The sequence below is a fragment of the Oenanthe melanoleuca genome, chromosome 10 (assembly GCF_029582105.1).
Source record: "Oenanthe melanoleuca isolate GR-GAL-2019-014 chromosome 10, OMel1.0, whole genome shotgun sequence".
In the NCBI taxonomy this organism is placed as follows: Eukaryota; Metazoa; Chordata; class Aves; order Passeriformes; family Muscicapidae; genus Oenanthe; species Oenanthe melanoleuca.
Window position 1 is genome coordinate 10091061 of NC_079344.1, and position 18026 is coordinate 10109086.

The following is an 18026-nucleotide window of genomic DNA, read 5'->3' on the forward strand; positions in this document are numbered from 1 at the left end:
GTTTGCTTTTTTCGGATTTCAGCTGGGAAAGCGGCCACCTCGCGCAGCCTGCCCCGAGCACGCCGGGAGCGGGGCACAATGGGGAACCCTGCTCTGCAGGCAGAAGGGCTCCAAATCATTTGAGAGACATATTCATTATATTCTTTCACGGGGGTCTGTTTGCATTGGGTTTAGCGGTTACTTCCCAGACGGGGTTCAGACCAAATAAAGATCATTGAGCGGCGAGGGATTCGCTCGGGCTTTCAGGGAAATGTGCCTGATGCGGGGCACGGCGCGGCCCGGCTGCTTGGCTCTCGGCTGCTCCCGCTTCCCTGTTGATCTGCCTGGGTTTGTTTTGTGCCCATTGCCTCCTCCATCTCGAGACTGCACCAAATCACACGCTCACTTTTGCAAAAGGGAGAGTTTATTTTCAACAGTGCATGGGGTGGGGTCGGGGGGGGATTTGAATGGGAGAGAATTACAGGCAGTACATTTCTCTTACAGGAACAGAGAAGGTGCAGTAAAACAGCAGCAGGGCTGCTTGGCCTGGATAGGCTCACGGTCCTCAGGGCCCCAAGCACACTGCCTTCAGGAAGGCTGCACTCCCACAGCTTCACAGACCCAGGGATTAAGACCAGCAAGGGCCAAGCTCTGCTCCATGAGCAAAGCCGAGGGCTAAAACCTCCCTCCAAACTTCACACACCTGGTATTTCACCAGGTGAGGCAGTGACTGGCTCAGGTCTCTCTGCCTAGGCACTTCGGTCCTGTTCTGGGGTATTGAGGGCACTGAAGGCGGCATGCAGGAGTGATGTGGGATGATCCCTTGGCTCCCTGTGTTGCCCTGGCTCCCTCCCCATGGCTGCACTGCTGTGTTTCGAAGTGATGCAGAAATCCACTGTGTTCATAAGACAAAGCTGTCTCCTCTCTGAGGCCAATGGAAAAGCAGTTGGGATCCTCCTGGAGAAACTCTGAGAAGTCAGATGGCAAATCCGGGCAGGTGGTAGCCAACTGCAAGAAGGAACTCACAGGCTTCAGAAGTCCCTTGTCCGCTCACTGGGATCTAGGAAGGAAAGAAAAACAGTGGAGTGGTTATGATCTCTGTCAGAGAAATGGTCCAGTGGTGTTTGGCTGAGAACAGACCAACTTGTATCTGATGGAGCAGAACTCCAATCCTATTTCCCTCCTCACCACACGTTTCTCATGGCTCTGGACAAACTTACCCTCTTCCTTACGGGAAAACTGTAGTCCCCAAGATGCCGAGCTTCCCCTGCACCCTCCTCAACCCCTACCTCTGCCTGCCCCGCACACCGCCAGCCAGGGGAGGGCTCACCACTTGTCCTTCCTCCCTAGGCTTTGGGGCATGGGATTACTCTGCATGTCAGAGCCACTAAAGGCACAGCCCTCTGATGTTTTAATCTTCGTGTTAACTTTCCCTGCCCTCGGCGCCCTTGCCTGACTGGAGAAAGTGATACCAAGCCACCGAGCTGGAGCCGAAGCTGTGACACTCAGCCAAAGTCCCCTTCTCGGCTTTCCCCACGCCTCCCGTGCTTTGCCCCACACATCTTCCACCTGGCAGCACATTCTCCTTCCTTTTTCTTGGTTTTTTTCATCTATTTCCTTTACACTTTATCCATGTTGAGTGTGTATTCCCTAGCCTCCAAACCAGTCCCATCCTCTTCCCATCTTCCCTTTGCTTTGCCCATAAACTGTTACACTGCAAGGAGTAAAGACTAATATAACAAATCCTTGAGTACACTTGCAAAAGGAACCATCAGCTGGCTAATTTATTCTTTTTATTGCATCAAATTGTAATTTTATAAAATATTGCAAATTTTATAAAATATTTGCAAGCCCATTTTAAGAGATAAATCTTCTGTGTGGCTCTCTAATGAGCCGCCCTGGGAGTAGCCTGCATGTGATCTGCTGTAGGTCGCACCGCGACGTTCCCAGGCTGTGACTGGATGAACCACCGTAACTCTTTGAACTGTGCAAATACTCCACACTCTGGGGTCCAGGCTACAATTTTCATGGGTATTTTTTCTCTCTCTTAAAAATAGATCTTCTGTAACCCCTTTATTGCAATATTCATAAAGCACTTGATGGAAATCCAAGGAAAATCCCTTCCCTTCTGCAACTTTGAAGCAAGTCTAAACTTAAGAGAGGTAGATGCTAAGCCTACCCCAAGTGCTTGGGTTTAGGGAAAGGCCATGGCCTGTGTCTGCCTCTGGGTGTTGAGAGGACAGACCCCATGCTGTGTGTGTCTAAGGAGACCCAGGCTGCAAAAACCCAGGGCTCAGCACTTCTTTTATCCTGTGTGAGATGAGGAGTCATCCCGAATGTTTTCCCAAGCCTGGCAAGGATGTTAGGTTGAGGACAGATGAGATCTGAATGATGGTAGATGCTTTCCCAAGCCCAGGAGAGGAGGAACCCTTGTTCTCACCACGGGGAAGCCTTTACCTGGCAGGTAAAGTCCTCTGTCCTGGGCAGGGACAGGCTGAGGTTTGGCCTGCAGAGAAACTCCTTTGTAGTGCGGATAGAGAGGATGCTCATTGTTTACCAGACACCAACCCAGCCTGGAAATAACCCACTGCCTGCCTGGTGGGCTTGGAACTTCTGGCACTCAGTAACTGAGGGCAGGAGGGGCTGGACCAACCTGACTGATTTGACATAAGCTTCAGGAAAATTCAAATCTCCTGCACTTTCTCTCCAGGCAGAGCTCAGCCTTGAACTAAGGGTGCCTGCAAAAATAGGGCTCCACCAGGACCCAGTTCCAGGTCCAACACTGCCTTCCCTCCCCAACACCCTGCACAGGGTAAACAACCCTCTGTGTGTGTATTTACTGTCCATCTTTTTTTTTCTTCTTCTTTTTAACTGAATAAATAATTGAAGTTATAGTTCAGCCTCTGCCCCAACACTTGCTCCTGTGCCTCCTTGTGCCCTTACAAAGCCAGCACTGAGGTTTATGCGCTGATAAACTGCCCTGCCACAGCAATTCTGGGCGGTGGGAAGAGAAAAAAAAAAACCTTAAATAATGGTAAATGGATGCAGAACGCTCTGCCTAATCAGATTCCTGTCCCCTATTGAGGCCAGGAAGGAGGGACCCCGCTCCTCCCCTGCCCTCAGCCCAGCCTCCGCTTCACCGGCTCACACGGAGAAACTTTCTGGACAATTTAATCTCGACAGGGTGTTACTTAGAAAAACCTTTTTCACTGTCAATTTTTTTCCCCCCTCCCTTCCACCCCCCCCCCCTTTTTTCTTCTTCCCTCCCAGCCTTGATTGAATTTTGCAAGCCCCTGATATCTTTCTTTTTTGTAGGGATGCACGCTGCTTATGCAAATACCAGCCTTTCATACCAGCCTCCCTGGCTCAAGCCCTCCAACTTGAATGTGACCAAAAGCTGTGCTCTCCCCTGCTAACTCCTTAGCACAATTACACCTCCATTCTGCTCCAGGGGCCCGGGGAGGGGGAAAAAAAAATCATTTTAAACTAATAACACGTGCTGTTTGCTTTGGATAATTACAAGGGAGCTTCGGCTTCTAAGAGCTATGAAATATTCTGTTCAGCAGGGCGGGAGGGAGGCTCCGTGTTCCGCCTACGCCGCGAGTTTTATCTCCTGACGGAGATGCTCGCGCGGCCTCTCGAGGCTCCCTCCATCTCGTGCTCATCCTCTGCACCTGGGCAAGCATTTACATTTCCTACCGAGCAACTTCCCGGTGCTTTGGGCTACAGGAGAGAGGAGAAGGCGCCTGACATTTTCCTTATCTCAAGTTACAATTTCCTGCAAGCATCAAGATAATAAAACATCGGCGATGGGCAAGATGAGCGAAATGAATGCGTCGGCTGAGGCTCCCGCAGCAGCGCGGGAAGGGCCGGGGAGAAAGGACACCCGGGGGATGCGGCTGCTCCGCTGGCTCTCGTTTGCATCGTGGCCCTGACGTTATTGTCCTCCTGCCTTGTCTGCTGGGGAAGTTTATGTGGAGGGCTTTTGCTGGGGCGAGGAGGAGGAGGGGAGCTTTCCCCAAAAGCACCCAGGAATCTGTCAAAAGAGGGACAGAAAAGAGAAGAAGAAGAAGAAGAAGGGAGACAGAGAGTGGGAACGTCAAGGACCCCTGACTAATGAATAGCAAGTTTGCCCTTGAACCTCCCTGGGCTTTGCCATTCCCAGGCTCCAAACAAGGGCTGATGCATGCTTGGGCCCAGCTGCAGGGGGACCGGGCTATGGTTCATCTCAGACACTTTGACAGCCCGGGCCTTTTCCCCACATAGCTCAGACTCGCCTAACTACTCCCCTGGCAACAGCTCAGTGCAGGAACCTGCGCTGAGGCCCTGCCTGCTGCATACAGAAGTACGAGGAGGAGGAGGGGAGCCGCTGGGAGAAATTAGCTAGAGACTGGCTTAACCCATCAAATGCTGGGCAGGCGTTGCCAGCCCCAGCACCCTTTGCTCAGCCCCAGCACCCCCCACGCACCCCTGGGCGCTCACTGGCCAGCATCTGCAGTGGAGCTGGAGAGGGGCAGGGGTGGGTTAGACAGGCTGAGTCGCTGTATATCACAAATCCCACGACCTGCTGCTTCACCACGACCCAGTGCCTTGGACCTCATGAGTCTGAAGGTCCTCATGGTGCCAGGGATGTAGGAGGGAGCCAAAGTAGCCAGCTGGAAAAGGCCACCGGACACTGAGAGGAAAGGGCACGGCCTCTCCCCGCTGTGGTGGGACAGAGCATCCCTCTCTGCCAGCCAAAATGAGGGCAGGGGCTGGATGAGAGGCACAAACTTGCCCTGGATGCTCTTTCTGCATTGCAGATCAAAGGCTGGGGACGAGCTGGCCTTAGGGGTCTGCACTGAATGGCTGGAGAGAACAGGCACAAGCACCCGGCGGCTCTAAAATGCGACCCAGAAACGTTCCCACATCCCAGCCCCATATAAATCAAGGGGGAAAAAAAGGGGGAGCTCCATCCCAGCCTCTGTTTTTACAGAGCATCTTTCATGTGCAGTCCCTGAGAGAGGGCTTTGCCGAGCTTGTTAAGGATGGCTCCTGCGCCAGGCAGAGAGGGGGACGCACCATATGGAGAGGAGAAAAAGAAAAGGGGACACTGAAAATGGAAAATTATGCAAAGCAGGAGGAGAGGCACTGGGGGAAAGGGGGGAGGGAGGCAGCAAGGAGGTGGGGGATGGGGAAACAGGAGGCTGGAAGGGAGCCCTGACTTGGGGAACACCATTAGCTGGCACTGGGGCCGCATGAGGAACAGAAGTGACCAGGTGCAGGACAGCCCTTTGTACCCTTGGGTGCTGTCACTGGAGGGCAGCTCTCCAGCCTGGCCTTCCCTGAGAGGATCTGGGCTGTGCCAGGGTGATGCCCAGCTGGACTGTGGCGGGTGCATTCTGTTTCTAGAGTTGTGCTGCACTGGGAGACACAGAAATATGGGGTCCATGGTGACCTACTTCAGATGTGTCCTGGGGACCTTTGTTACTATAGCAATGAGGTTTCAAGCAAACATTATGGTCTTCTGGACAAGAGTTTTGCTTGCCATCAATCACAAAAACCAGACTCATGTAAGGAGGTGCCAGGGCATTGTAAGAAAAGGCTCTGATCAACAGCAACAATAGCAAGGGCCCAAACTGCCCTTGGGTCTCAGCTGCCCAGGCAGTGAAGGTGGATGCTTGGATGAATGAAAGGAGAATCCGAATTCAACTGCCAGAGCTCTTCCCTTCCCCTTGGACCCTGCAGAGTCCTGGTGCTGCAGGGTGAGCTGCAGGCCCAGCATGGCTCAGGGATGCTGTGCAGGCATTCCAGTCCAGGCTTGTGTTACTGCCCAGCTCGTGCTCAAACTCCAGCATCTGGCCTAACGTGGTGTTTGGAGAAATGACTTGGCCCTTCCCAACCCAGGTGTAGAGATCCTTTTCCCTCTCCTGGAAACACTGCCCAGCTTTGGAGAAGCCACCCACCTTGTCACTGACAGCTTCTTCTTCCCAAAGCCACTCTGTGCCCTAAACTTGTGGCACTCTGCTGGCTCCCTGTCATGGGCCACGACCACCTTGCACATCCTCATTGGGTGCAAGCCCCCTTCTCTAGCCCATCTTTCACCCAGCAAGGAAAGCCCCCCATGCCCATGCTTGGTGCTTGTTGCTCTGTGACTCCTGCTTTGTCCCCTCCATGCCATTCCCATCACCCCATTCAGTGGCTTTTGTTCAGAGCAGCCAGTGTTTTTCCTTCACTCTCCTCAGCATTGCTTGACACTCAGGAACACAAACTGTTCCTGGCTTCCACCTCTCATCTCTCTTGGTCCTGTCACAGCCTTTGATCTCACCCATATCTACCACACTACTCCCTTTTCTAGCTCCTTCTGTTTGTTCCATCAGGAAACCTTCCCTTGCTGCATCCCAAATGGATCTGTTGATAAACCCATCTACTGTGCTTCCCTCCGTTTACCAATGGTTAATTTGCCACCAGCCCTATGCCCTTAAATCCTCATTTCAGGCAGGTGTGGGGCAGATTCCTGTGAGGCCAGTGCACAAGAGGGGCTGGTTCAGAGACAGGCGTGGGCTGCAGAGCTGGGCACGCTCGCCCTGCCGTACACGTGTTCCTGCCTGCACATGCCAACACCTACACGTTCCTGCCCACGTTCCCGCTGCCGGATCCAAGGCTGTGGGATTTCAAGGGGAGCTCTTGCTCTCCAGTGGGGCACAGGCATTACCTGAGCAGCATGGCTGTAGGTTGGGATTTGGGCTGTTTGGTCTTACAGTCACCACACTGAAAAGATGCTGTACCCATTTAGTTTCTTCAAGAAAGAGTAAGGCTACATGTGTTGGCCAGATCCTCAGCAAAGCCCTGGAATAAGCTGTAGGCACTGAAGAGGATTCATCTAAGCAGCATACAAAGAAAAATAGCAAAAAATAAAGTTCACGGGGGCACACGAAAAACAGAGCTTCCACCCACAGAGCAGCTGTGTGGGGCTCTGAAGACAGGCAGGCAACGTGGGAGAGCTTGCTCTCAAAAGGATGCATTTGCAGCAGCTCCCCTTCTTCAACCACTGGAGGTACACTGAGGTACCTGCCCTGCAGAGACACATTTCAATCTTCAGGCACAGGACTTTGTCCTGAGCTGCTTTTAGGCCAGCTAGCCCTTGTGGCAGCATGATGCAAAAATGAGATGTGCCTTCGTGGGAGAGGAAGAAGAGGGATGTACTCTAACCCTTGGTATTCTGACACAGGCAAGAAATTGCCCCTCCACGAACAAACCCAGGCAAAAGGGCTGTTGGGTGTTCTCCCTGCAAATTCCCACCCACTAGGAATGGGTGGTGTGGGGAGAGCAGATGGAATTCAGGGTGTCCTGGCCTCAGCTGCTGTGCTGGAAGCTGAACCGTTTCCAGGGAGGATATGGCAAGAACAGTGAGTCCTGCCCAAGTGACGGTCCAAAGCGCTGGCACTTCGTCCTGATTCAACCTCGCCCCAGATTCCCGCCCTTGGCTCGCATCCAGGTTCCTTTCTCCTTGACCCATCTCCATCAAAAGAAGCACTGTTATGAGTCTCTGCCCTGAGTTTCTAGTCTACAAATAGAAGCAAAGCAGCACCTGCTCCAGAGCTGAACATTTCCACTAAACCCTATTTTGATGCCTGTCCCGGCCAAGTAAATCTTTTGGGACCACATCACTTGTATGAGAAGTTAAATATTTCAACTTCCAGCAATACAAGACAGTGATAGGATACTGAACTACACAATTGCTGTATGTCCCTGTACTTCCACCTTGGCTGCAGAGATGCCCCACAAGGGCTCATCTACAGCAAATATTTCTCTGGACAGGGACAGACACTTGGCTGCCTTGAGCACTGGGGCCGATGTGTTTATCGGGCAGCAAAGCTGGCCCTGCCATCCCTCCCTGGGAAGCTGTGCCATGGGAGCTGCTAAAACAGCATTTCATTTCCAAACAGGGCCCCAGAGACCTCTTGTGTGAAGGATTCAACAGAGCGAGGCGGGGTAGAGCAGAACAAGGAGACACAACCCCAGGCTAAAAACAAGCCAGACCCCAGGTTTGATGGACCTTATTGCTCTGCACCAGGGCTCAGGCTGGCCTGTCCCCTTGAATCAGTGCCAATCTCTCCTATGCCACCAGTGATGGGGAAACGGCAAATTGGGATTTTTTTCACTTCCTTCTTCCCCCCTTTTCCCTCCCCTAACTCCTTTTCCGCATCATAAGCAAAGTCCTAATAAAGCTCCCATCCCCACTGCCAGCCTTGCACCATGCTCCCAGCAGAAAAGAGATGCAAAGCCACGCTTGGAATCTGATTCCCCGGCTTTAAACGCTGCTCTGCCAGCAAAGTGCGACTTGAAAGCTCCCCTGTCACAGTTACAAAGCTCCGAACAGCCCTTCCTCGGATAATCACGCTTATCTCCAGATTAAGAAAGAGAGACCTGCAGCTGAGGCTGGTCACATGGGCTGGGATGTGGGCAAATCTCTTTTAAACAATCCCCATATAGCTGTGACCTCCACCGCAGCCCAAATACACCGTCCCTTGGTCCCACTCGAAAAGCAGCTCTGGAGACATGACAGAGCATGTGAGAGGAGACTGGGCTGGTGATGGGGGGGGCGGAGGAAACCACGGGGGAGGAGTGAGAAAGCAACGGAGAAGAGGAGGGTGAGAAAGACGGAAGAAGAAATAAGTGAAGGGAGGATGTGGGAGAGGAATAGGATGTGGTGGAGAGGGAGGAAAAGTGCATGAATGGAGGGGGAGGATGATGAAGGACAGGGAGGTCTCTGCTACTCTTCCTGTTGGGGATTAGTTGTCCCTGCACTGTCCTCAGTTTAACTCTTCCCACTCTGTCCCCGGCTGGCAGCATAGCCCGATTACGTGACTCCAGCTGTGCCAAGCAGCCTTGGCAGGGTGAGCACGTTACCTACTTTGCTGCCACGGATTCATTAAGAGGCTTTGCTTGTGTGGGAATAGTTATCCCAATGGGGAAAGGGAAAAAAACCCCTTCTTGCAGATCAACCTGGTGAAGAGCTCTGACAAAGCGGTTTCCACAGCCCTGCCCAGAATTTAGGAGCAGAATTAAGGAGAGGTAGGGATGTGCAAACAAGAGAGGAGGGCACAGGGATGGGAGGTCAGCTGGAAGGGGTCCTTAGCATGGCCACTGCTCGGAGATGAGGCATCAGACAGGGAGGGAACTGCAAGCCCTTTGCAGGATGCTGGTGCCTGGTTTTTCTTTGTGAATAAAGGCCACCTTGCATCTGGGTCAGGTACGGATGACACATTCACCCTCTGTGTAAATGAGAGGTCTGAGCAACTGCAGAGGGACTTTTTCCAACAGCAGGTTCCCCTCTTACATCCATGTGGGATTAACACAATTCCTTTGCAGTGGAGGAGCCCAAACAGCTCTGAAATGGGCACAGGGTGCTGGGATTGCACTGCTCTGAGGATGCCCACTTTGTGCTGGCACTGACATGGGGTTTCCAGCGGCGGCCACAGGCTGCAGCCCGCGGAGGGACCGCAGTGCTGCCTCTCCAGCTGCTCATTATTCACCCTGCGCAATTAGGCACCGCTGATAAGACACATGAAATTGCCTTTGTTCTCCAACTGGAAGACCTGCATTTCATGGGAATCCCTTTTTTCCTGCACATTACTGATGAGCTGCCCACTGTACCTACTGCTAGAGTGGCAGTGAGGATTTTGGGGCACTCTTTGGGCTGGCCCTCGTAGATGTCCTGTGCAGGTTGATGGGGAGGTGTAGCCTGGCCCTGCCTGTGTTCCTGGACTTCTCTGAGCACAAAGGAGAGCTGCTCCTCCTGCAGCCCACTCTGCCCCACCAGGGACTTGTCAGCTCTCCTCCAGGCAGGTGGCTTTGTTGCTTCCTGGCTACTCCACCATCTCCCCATGTCACTTCCCAGCTTCCCTCCCAGTAGCAGAGGAAAGCCCAGTGCAGCTGCAAAGTCAGTGGGGGAAGAGGCATCAGCCTTACCCAACCCAAACCCTGCTGATGCCAACAGCCACCTTCGTTTATGACCTTCCCCTTCCTCCCCAGCCAGCCCAGCAGGAACCAACCCCATGTTCTGCTTCTTGGACCAAGCATCTCCCACCCAGGCTCCCTGCAGGGCCAGCCCTGCTCCATTTTCTGTCAGCTCCTGCTCTTCATTACTTCACTGCATCAGAACCCAAGTATGGAAGAGAAGGCAAAGCAAACTGGAGCCAACATCAAGCTGGGTGCTACCAAGCTCCACGGGAAGCAAGCTTTGCTCCAGTAAACTTCCCCAAATGCCTCTGCTTCAGAGCAGTCTTGTGCCATGTAAATGCCTGCTCTTTCTGCATCTGGCAGCTGCTCAGATGGGACCACAGGGAGAAAAGACATCTTGGCCCATTCAAGAGTTTCTTCCCATTCTGCTCAAGAAATGTATGTGGGCTCTTAAGTCTTGTTGATTTAAGGGAAAGGATGCAAAATTAATTTAGACAGAAAATTAATTAGATGTGAACTGATGTTTACATCCCTACACATACAATGAATTCTTGTGTGAACCTACAGAATGCAGATGGATGGATGGATGAATGATAACAACAGTCTAGGAATGACATTATGTGCTGGTCCATACGCTGGGGATGTAGAAAGACTTTTCTCTGCATTGGTAATTAATAACTCTATCCTGAGCAAATGTTGATAAATCCTTTATAGAGCACGTTATCTCTGTCTCTCCAACTCCTGTTCTGCATTTCCATTTGCCTGTTTCCACTGCTCCACCCCTGGCACCCACACGCTTCACTTCCCTCCCATATTTTGTAACTGGTAGCAGCTTTGACTCCCTTTCTGGAGAAAGAGGCGGAGGTTTTGTTACTGGGGCTTTGTGTGACTGATTGCATGTGTATGTGTGTATACAAAGATGGATACAAATCCATTGGAAATAAACACCTTTTAAGGGACTTGAGAGAAAGACACACAGGGCAGAGGAGAAGAAAGAGCCTACAGACCCTCAGTCAGACAATCAGCCAAGATGAAGAGAAAGACCCAGTGAACCAAAAAAAAGCCTCAGTTCTCTTTTAAACTCTCCATGATTTGCAACGAAAGCAGCAGATCCCATGGCTGGGAAGCCGAGCTGTGGCGATGCAACCCTCGCCCCTTCTCCCAGCCCCGCACAGCTCAATTACCCCAGGCTGCCAGGAGCACACCCCCACCGCCCCGCATCTCCCCCGCCGCCGAGACAGCTTTCACCAATGGAAGGAGTACAAATATATTCATTGGCACCTTATCAGACATGCATGCAAAACTAATTAACATGGGGAGACATGCAAGCTGCCACCCAGCCACAAATACACACCCACGAGCATGCACACACACACGCACGCATGCACAAGGCAACCCTTGTCTAGGGGGGACATTCAAAAGGCTTTGTCACTAATTTAGGCATCTGTCTCAGTCTGGTCTGGTCCTCCTGGCTGGGCTGGAGTTGTGGTTTTTTTCCCACTCTGTTTGACAATGCTGGGAACATGCCCGGAGACCCCTCATTCAAATCACCCCTTGACAATGGTCTCATTGTGTGAGCATATAGAAAAGGGAAAGGATGGGGGAGAAGATGTGGAAGGGGGGTAAGGAATTAAAATGTGAACCCAAGGAAGTGTTTACTAACACAAGCCTCGCAGCTGCCCTGTCTCTCCTCCACCCCCTTCTTCCGCCCCCGGCCGCTCCAATGGCCCAGCTCGTCCCCAGTTCGAAGCGGACAGCAGGATGTCGGGACAGTGGAGTGGGAGCAGGGCTGCACAGAGGTGCACTCAGAGCTGGCAGAATGAAGGGATGAAGCCTCAGGCCATTCAGGTCTTTGGCAGCAGGGGGGCAGGTACAGGTTAGAGAAGAGAAGATAGAGCCAGAGATGCCTTGGAGAGGATTAGGGACTTAAAATGTCCTGGGAAGGACATCTTCATGGAGGAGCAAGAGATTTATGGGTATAACCACTCCAAGGCTTTTCCAGGCAGGAACAAAAAGTGCTTAAACCTGGCCTCGTGGATTTAGAGCAAGTGAGCAGCCTCGCTGCACGGTTTGGACTGCTCTCTTTGGTGCTGCTGCCAGACATGCTACAGCACGAGAAGAAAGGGGGGAGCAGCAGGGAGTTGGAGCTGGGGGCTCAGAGGGTGGACCAGACTCCCTCCAGGAGCCCACTGTCCACCTATTGCTACTTATTAAATACCAGGAGGAAAAAAAAAATAGGGAAAAATGCCTCAATGCCCTGACCACCCCCAGGCACGCCCGGGGGAGGAAATAGCCAAGGTGCAGATGGGGGGTGTTGGACCCAGCCCCACCGCGCTTGGCTGGCCTTGGCAGGCTCCGTTCAGCTGGAAATGCCCAAGAGCCAGCAGAGCAAAGGCAACGGGAGCTGGGGAGGGGGAGAAGATGATGACAACGTTTTCCATACATGCAAATGCATCCACACAAGATACCCAGAGGGAGACAAAACAAAGAGACCTCAAAGAGGCTGGCTCTGAGATCCGCACAAAGCCAGATACCTCCGCACACCTACGGTGTTTGCACGTGAGGGCCTGTGCAATGCAAGATGCAATGCTGCCCAGAGGTTCCCCCCAATCTGAGCAGATATCAGCCTAAAGAAAGCCTGGTGGAGGAGCCCAGTGAAAGCTGCAAAGACAAATGCCACAATCCCACATCCTCCTACACAAACAGGTGCACCTTAGGAGTAAAAAACTATTCCTGTCCGTTAGCTTAGTCAGAGAAGAGAAAAGCTGTGATGCAAACCCACATGAGCCTTGCCTTGGTGGGCAGAGGTAGCTCAGCTCCTCCAACACTGCTCCTGCAGTCAGATTCACCCCCTAGACCTTTGTGTGCTTTCCATAAAATTCCTGGACATTACTAAATAGGGCCGGGCAAAATGTCACACAGAAACCCAAGAATGTACATGAGGCAAAAAATTTATTTCTCACAACCATTGCGACAAAAACAAAAGTCACCTGTGCAAACATTTCTGCTTAAAAAAGGGAAACTACTGCCAAGTAAGCAAATCTCTGCTTTTTATCCAAACAAGTGGTTGTGAGCAGTTTTATTGCCGCATTCCTGTGCCCCAATACACAGGGACAAGCACTCGACACACAGTGACACGCAGGGACTCGGGGACAGAGCTGTTGTTTTAATAGGGCAATGAAGACAGCAAATGAAATAAAACCCTACAGAGATCAGCTTGCAGAACTCAAGGCTGAGAAAATCTATTTGATGGTAAAAGGAAACAAGGACACTTGTGATTCTGCTCTCATTTCCATGCTGTAAATTTGGGCAGCTTCTACTGAACGCAATTAAATCCTCACTTAGGACTTAATCTGGTGAAGCTGAGGGCAGACCTTGCTACAAGACCCACATCTGAGCTCTTCCCCTCAACTTGCTCTGCAGAGGCCAGCAGGAGTTGTGAGAAAACCGAGTGAAAAAGCAAGGGAATTCATAGATCCCTGCCAGTGTGGCCATTTCAAAGCCCCCTTCAGCTCTGTCTTGCCTCGTCTCTCCTTCCCCAGTTATTTGCTGCTTTGCTCATGGAGCTTTGGCTGCAGGGAACAGAGTCAGTACCAGCCTGGCAAGCACAGAGACTCGATGGTATTCGGGCATCTCCTTCCCTTTGCCTCTAATCAGAACTGAAAACCTTAGCAAACCCCCAACACATCCATTCCCTGCCTCTGGTGGCTGATCCATCCTTTCCTATACTCTTAAGGTCCCAGTGGGGATCCCATGCAAGACTCCTGCAAGAAACCATGCAAGACCCTCTGTTATTAACACCTCTTTTCTTTACATTTCCCTTTAAGACAGGGCATTTCAAAGGCTTTTGCCCAACAGCACAGTTTAACACACTGAGTTTCCCAACAAGTAATGCAACTTCTCACCTACTTGTACTACACAGGTAAAGTCACCTCAGGGCTGTGATCTTAAATCCACACATGCTTTTGCCCATGGATGTTGAGAGCTGTAAATCTCAACATCTCATTAAACAGATCACTCAGAACAGATTGCCTCACAACATAACTTTTTGGCTGGCCACTACCCACGAGCAGATGATTTTACATGACATTTATTCATGCAAATTGCTGAGGCTGAAGACTGGTTACCCAGCAAGAGCATAAAAAATTACAGTTTAGATGCATAAATGCTGGCACCATGAGAGAAGACACGATGAGACTGGAAACACATCCCCGGGTTTCACATAGAGTGCAACGAAACTTAGAGGGAGTCCTCATCAGATGGGGGTTTATCAGGAATGACCCCCCAAAAATGATCCGGGGGAGGCAGAGGAAGGCATGTGCAAGGCAGCAGGGGCTACAGAGAAATGAACTTCTCCTGCTGCATGTGCAGGAACCTGCCATGGGGAGAGCACACGCAACATTTTACGTCACTCACAAAGCCTACTCTGTCCAATAAAGTGGGGAAGTAAAACAAAGCATGAAATCCAGGCATAAATTAGCATCCCTCTAGCCTAGCTTTATTTGTGCTGCTGCTGCTGTGGATTAGCATCTAGCTGGCTGACAGGCTGATAGGCAGACAGAAACAGGGAGAAATAAAAAAAATAAAATAAAAAAAAAATAAAAAATAAAAAAAAATCAGTGGGTGACTTTTTTTTCTCTATGGTTCCTGGGATGCCTGCCTTCAAAGTGCAGGCAGTGTTCATCCCTTTAGGACCCGAATTTTTCCATCTTCCTGTGAGAGCAATAGGCTCTGTAGGAAAGCAAATCCCCCTGAGATATTTGTGCCTGCACCCTGTGGAGCCGGCACCCGTCATCTAACGCAAGCCCAGTGCGAACCCGTCACATCCTCAGTCAGCATCCCTCCGGCATACACAGCTCCACTGCAGAGAGCCACAGAGCCCGGCAGCAGCTATGTGTGGGGCTGGGAGACCTTGAGGATAGCACCTTGCCACAGGCACACACAGGGAGCAGGTGCCTCGGGGTTAGCTCAGGATCATGTTCACCATCGCTTGGGGCAGCTGCTCCCTGCGCGGCGTGCAGCGACGGCTGGGTTTGGTACCTGATCCCAAATGACATGACCGGGATCTCACGCCCGCATCTCCTCTCAGTTTGTGTCAGAAATGTGTCACTGCCAGCTCCTCGGGCAGGAGGACCTGCAGAGAGCTTCCATCGGGCTGACACACAGCCTCCCGCTCCTCAGGGCTGCATGGCAACATGAGTGGTCGTCACCAGAGACATCCCTCCTCTCAGGGCTTGGTGGCCTCATGCCCACCCGCCATTTCCAAGCACAGCCATGAAAACACAGCACTAAAGAGGTGCCAGTCTTGACAGCCACCACTCCAGTCCTTCCCAAACCAAAGGAGCCTTTCTGCCCTAGCAACTTCAGGCAGCAGAGAGCAGCTGGGAAGCTCCTCAGTGTGGCACTTGTGCACAAACTGGGGGAACAGCAGCGGTAAACTTGACTATGGTAAAAGCAAAGCCCGTTTCCACTGTCATTGAGCCATTCAGAGCTTGGCTGGGCTCTCAAGTCACAGGAGATTTCTAGTCCTTGCTTGTCTTTTAATGAGCCAAACACAGAGCTCAGTTTTTAGGCTACGGAAATCAAATTTTCAGCCACTTTTCAAAGGTGGCCTAGAAAACACAGACTAATTCTGCACAGCCATAAAGCAAGCCCCTCAGGACTACAGCACACAGTTCAAACACCCCTGTGTCCCTCTGCCTGCCACCATGATTCTCACTGAGCAGGTCTGATCAGAGGATGCAGGTGTGAAAATTCCCCAAGATACAGAGGATCCCTCCCCAGCAGAGCCCTTACAGCTCTCAGCCCCTGAGCCAAGTGCACTGGCCCCACTGATCATTGGTGCCACAATCCCAGTAGGCTGGTACTGCCTTTGGAGCATGGAGCAGGCAAAGCCTTTCTTACAGCAGGCATCTGTGGCCAGTTCTGCTTGCTCCATGCCCAAATGGGTCAACACAGGCAGGTTTTCCCCAAAGGAGGCAGAAGGGCACTCTGCAGAGCTTCGAGACAGCTGCAGCTGATGCATCCCTGTTCCTCCAGCCACGCCTTCCCTAGAGTGCTTGATCCAAGTCTGGAATAAAGCACATCATCCCCATCTTCATCCCACTGCACAAAACCAGACACTGCCCTCCACATCCACGCACCCACAGAGGTATCTGTGGAAACATCCCATAGTAGAGTGGTTTTAGGGGCTAGAAAGGAAGGGAAGAAGGATGAAGAGAGTGTAGAAACCGGAGCCTTTGTTTCCCAGCACTCAGCCTTGCTGCTAATTAGGTAGCAGAGACCAGCCACTTCCTACCACATCCTCAAGCTCTTGCAGCAATAGCAGGCACTCCTTTAGTTTCTGTCCTCTGGGATGAGAAGGAGGCAAGGAGGCAGAAGTCAGTCAGAGCCTACAGAAAAGCAACAAGCTGCAGGAAGGATCTTTCCTTTGCAAGGGAGCAGGCACCTGATGGGCTCCCCAGCCAGCACTTATCTATGTGAACCATTTGTTTTCTCCCCAAGCTCTCAGCTTGCTGTGACACATCACCCATTCACCTGATTGCAAGCAAAATGAATCAGATGGGTCCCAGCCTTGCACCCACTCAGAAGCTCTCTATTTCTACTCTGCTCCTCAGTGCCACGCCATCAGAAAGCTCAGCCTGGGGACTGTGCAGGACCACAACTGCCTTAAAAGCTTGGTACAGGTCCAGATTCACACATGCAGCTTGCCCTTCATTCTGGAAAGCTCCAGTACACTTCTGCGTAAGATGTATTAAAACTCACACTGGCAACAGCACATTCAGAGAATCGGCCACTGGGACCAAGGCAATACCTATGAAATGTATCACAAATGGACTGAAGGAGCACATTCCCTTGAGTCACTGGTCCAAGTGGCAACTTGGGACATGTCTGCAGCAGCCTGGGGAGATCCTGCACAGTCCCATGAGGACACCATAGAGACAGCATCTCCTTCTCTGGCTCTTAAGCAGAGTCTTCCACAGTGCTGCACACAGTACATGACCTCCCAGTTAAAGCAAGGACCAAATAAATTTTAAAAAGGTTTTTTTTTTTTTTTTTTTTTTTTTTTTCTGAGTTCTGGCAGTGTGGAAGTAAAATACTGTTTTTCAAGCTGTTCTCAGAATGAGACAGAGCCACACATATCCACAGGCACAGCCAGTCTGCATCTGTACAGCCTTGCTCCCACCACCTTCATTAGTACATGCAGAAATGTGCATCCCTCTCTTGTAGAATAGGGTGCCAGGGACCAACATCACCAATTATTACCTCCCGGACCACAGACCTCTGTGCCCAAGTTTCTCTGTGCCCACGGCCATACAACAGTGGCTGGGACCATTTCTGAGAGTCCTCAGTGTTTCTAGGGGCTTTAATGAGACTCAAGCCAGTCGCTATCCAACCCAGTGTGATCCATGACACTCTGTGTTGTCAGTCTCTCTTGTACTCCCTGTTTGGGCGTTACACAGCATCCTGCACTGTCAGCCTTGAGCTTTGAGTCTTGATCCCCAAAATTGCTAAGACTCATTCCAAAAGCCAACTAATTGGAGGAGTTTTTTTCAGACTGATAATGACTAAGCCCTACAAGGTCTTTGACTTGTTTCCAGAGTTTTCCCTGCAGTTAAGATGTCCCTAAATACATTTCTTGTTAGCATAATTCTATTAATTTTAAGTGAGAACTGAGACTTTTAAACAGTCCTTGATTACAGTTGCTTGGGGTTTGCAACAGACACCCCAAATCCCAAGGTTTGCTCTAAAACCCCTGCGAATTATTCTAGTCCAGCCTTGCCAGCTGCTCTTCTACCCAAAAGGCTCCTTCCCTTGAGAGCAGGGTAGTAGAAGAAGGGAAGAAAGCTGGAAAACAGCCATTTCTGGGACTACAAATCAAATCAGGAGGAACAGTCCCAAAAGCCTCTCTTAGCCTTGGCCACCAGCAGCAGCTACTCATGAAGCTCCCACCAAGTGAGAGCCAAAGGAAGAGACACATTGATCCTGCCTTGCTAGATTTTATGCCAAGCTTGTCAGCAAGGCACGCTCAGCTTTGGCTGCCCAGGAAATGCAAACCTCTCCTTTGTGTGGCTTTCTGGACACCTCCTGCTGCCCTCCGT

At 51.4% G+C, this 18026-nt stretch overlaps 1 long non-coding RNA gene across 1 annotated transcript in view; it reads right to left on the reverse strand.

Annotated features, from left to right (window-relative positions):
• Nucleotides 1-382: 382 nt before the first annotated feature.
• The window catches only part of LOC130257599 (uncharacterized), a 35741-nt gene continuing 18097 nt past the window's right edge, over nt 383-18026 (reverse strand). The window contains exon 4 of the long non-coding RNA XR_008841347.1: nt 383-1039. This is a non-coding gene — a long non-coding RNA (uncharacterized LOC130257599). The remainder of the gene's footprint in view (nt 1040-18026) is intronic.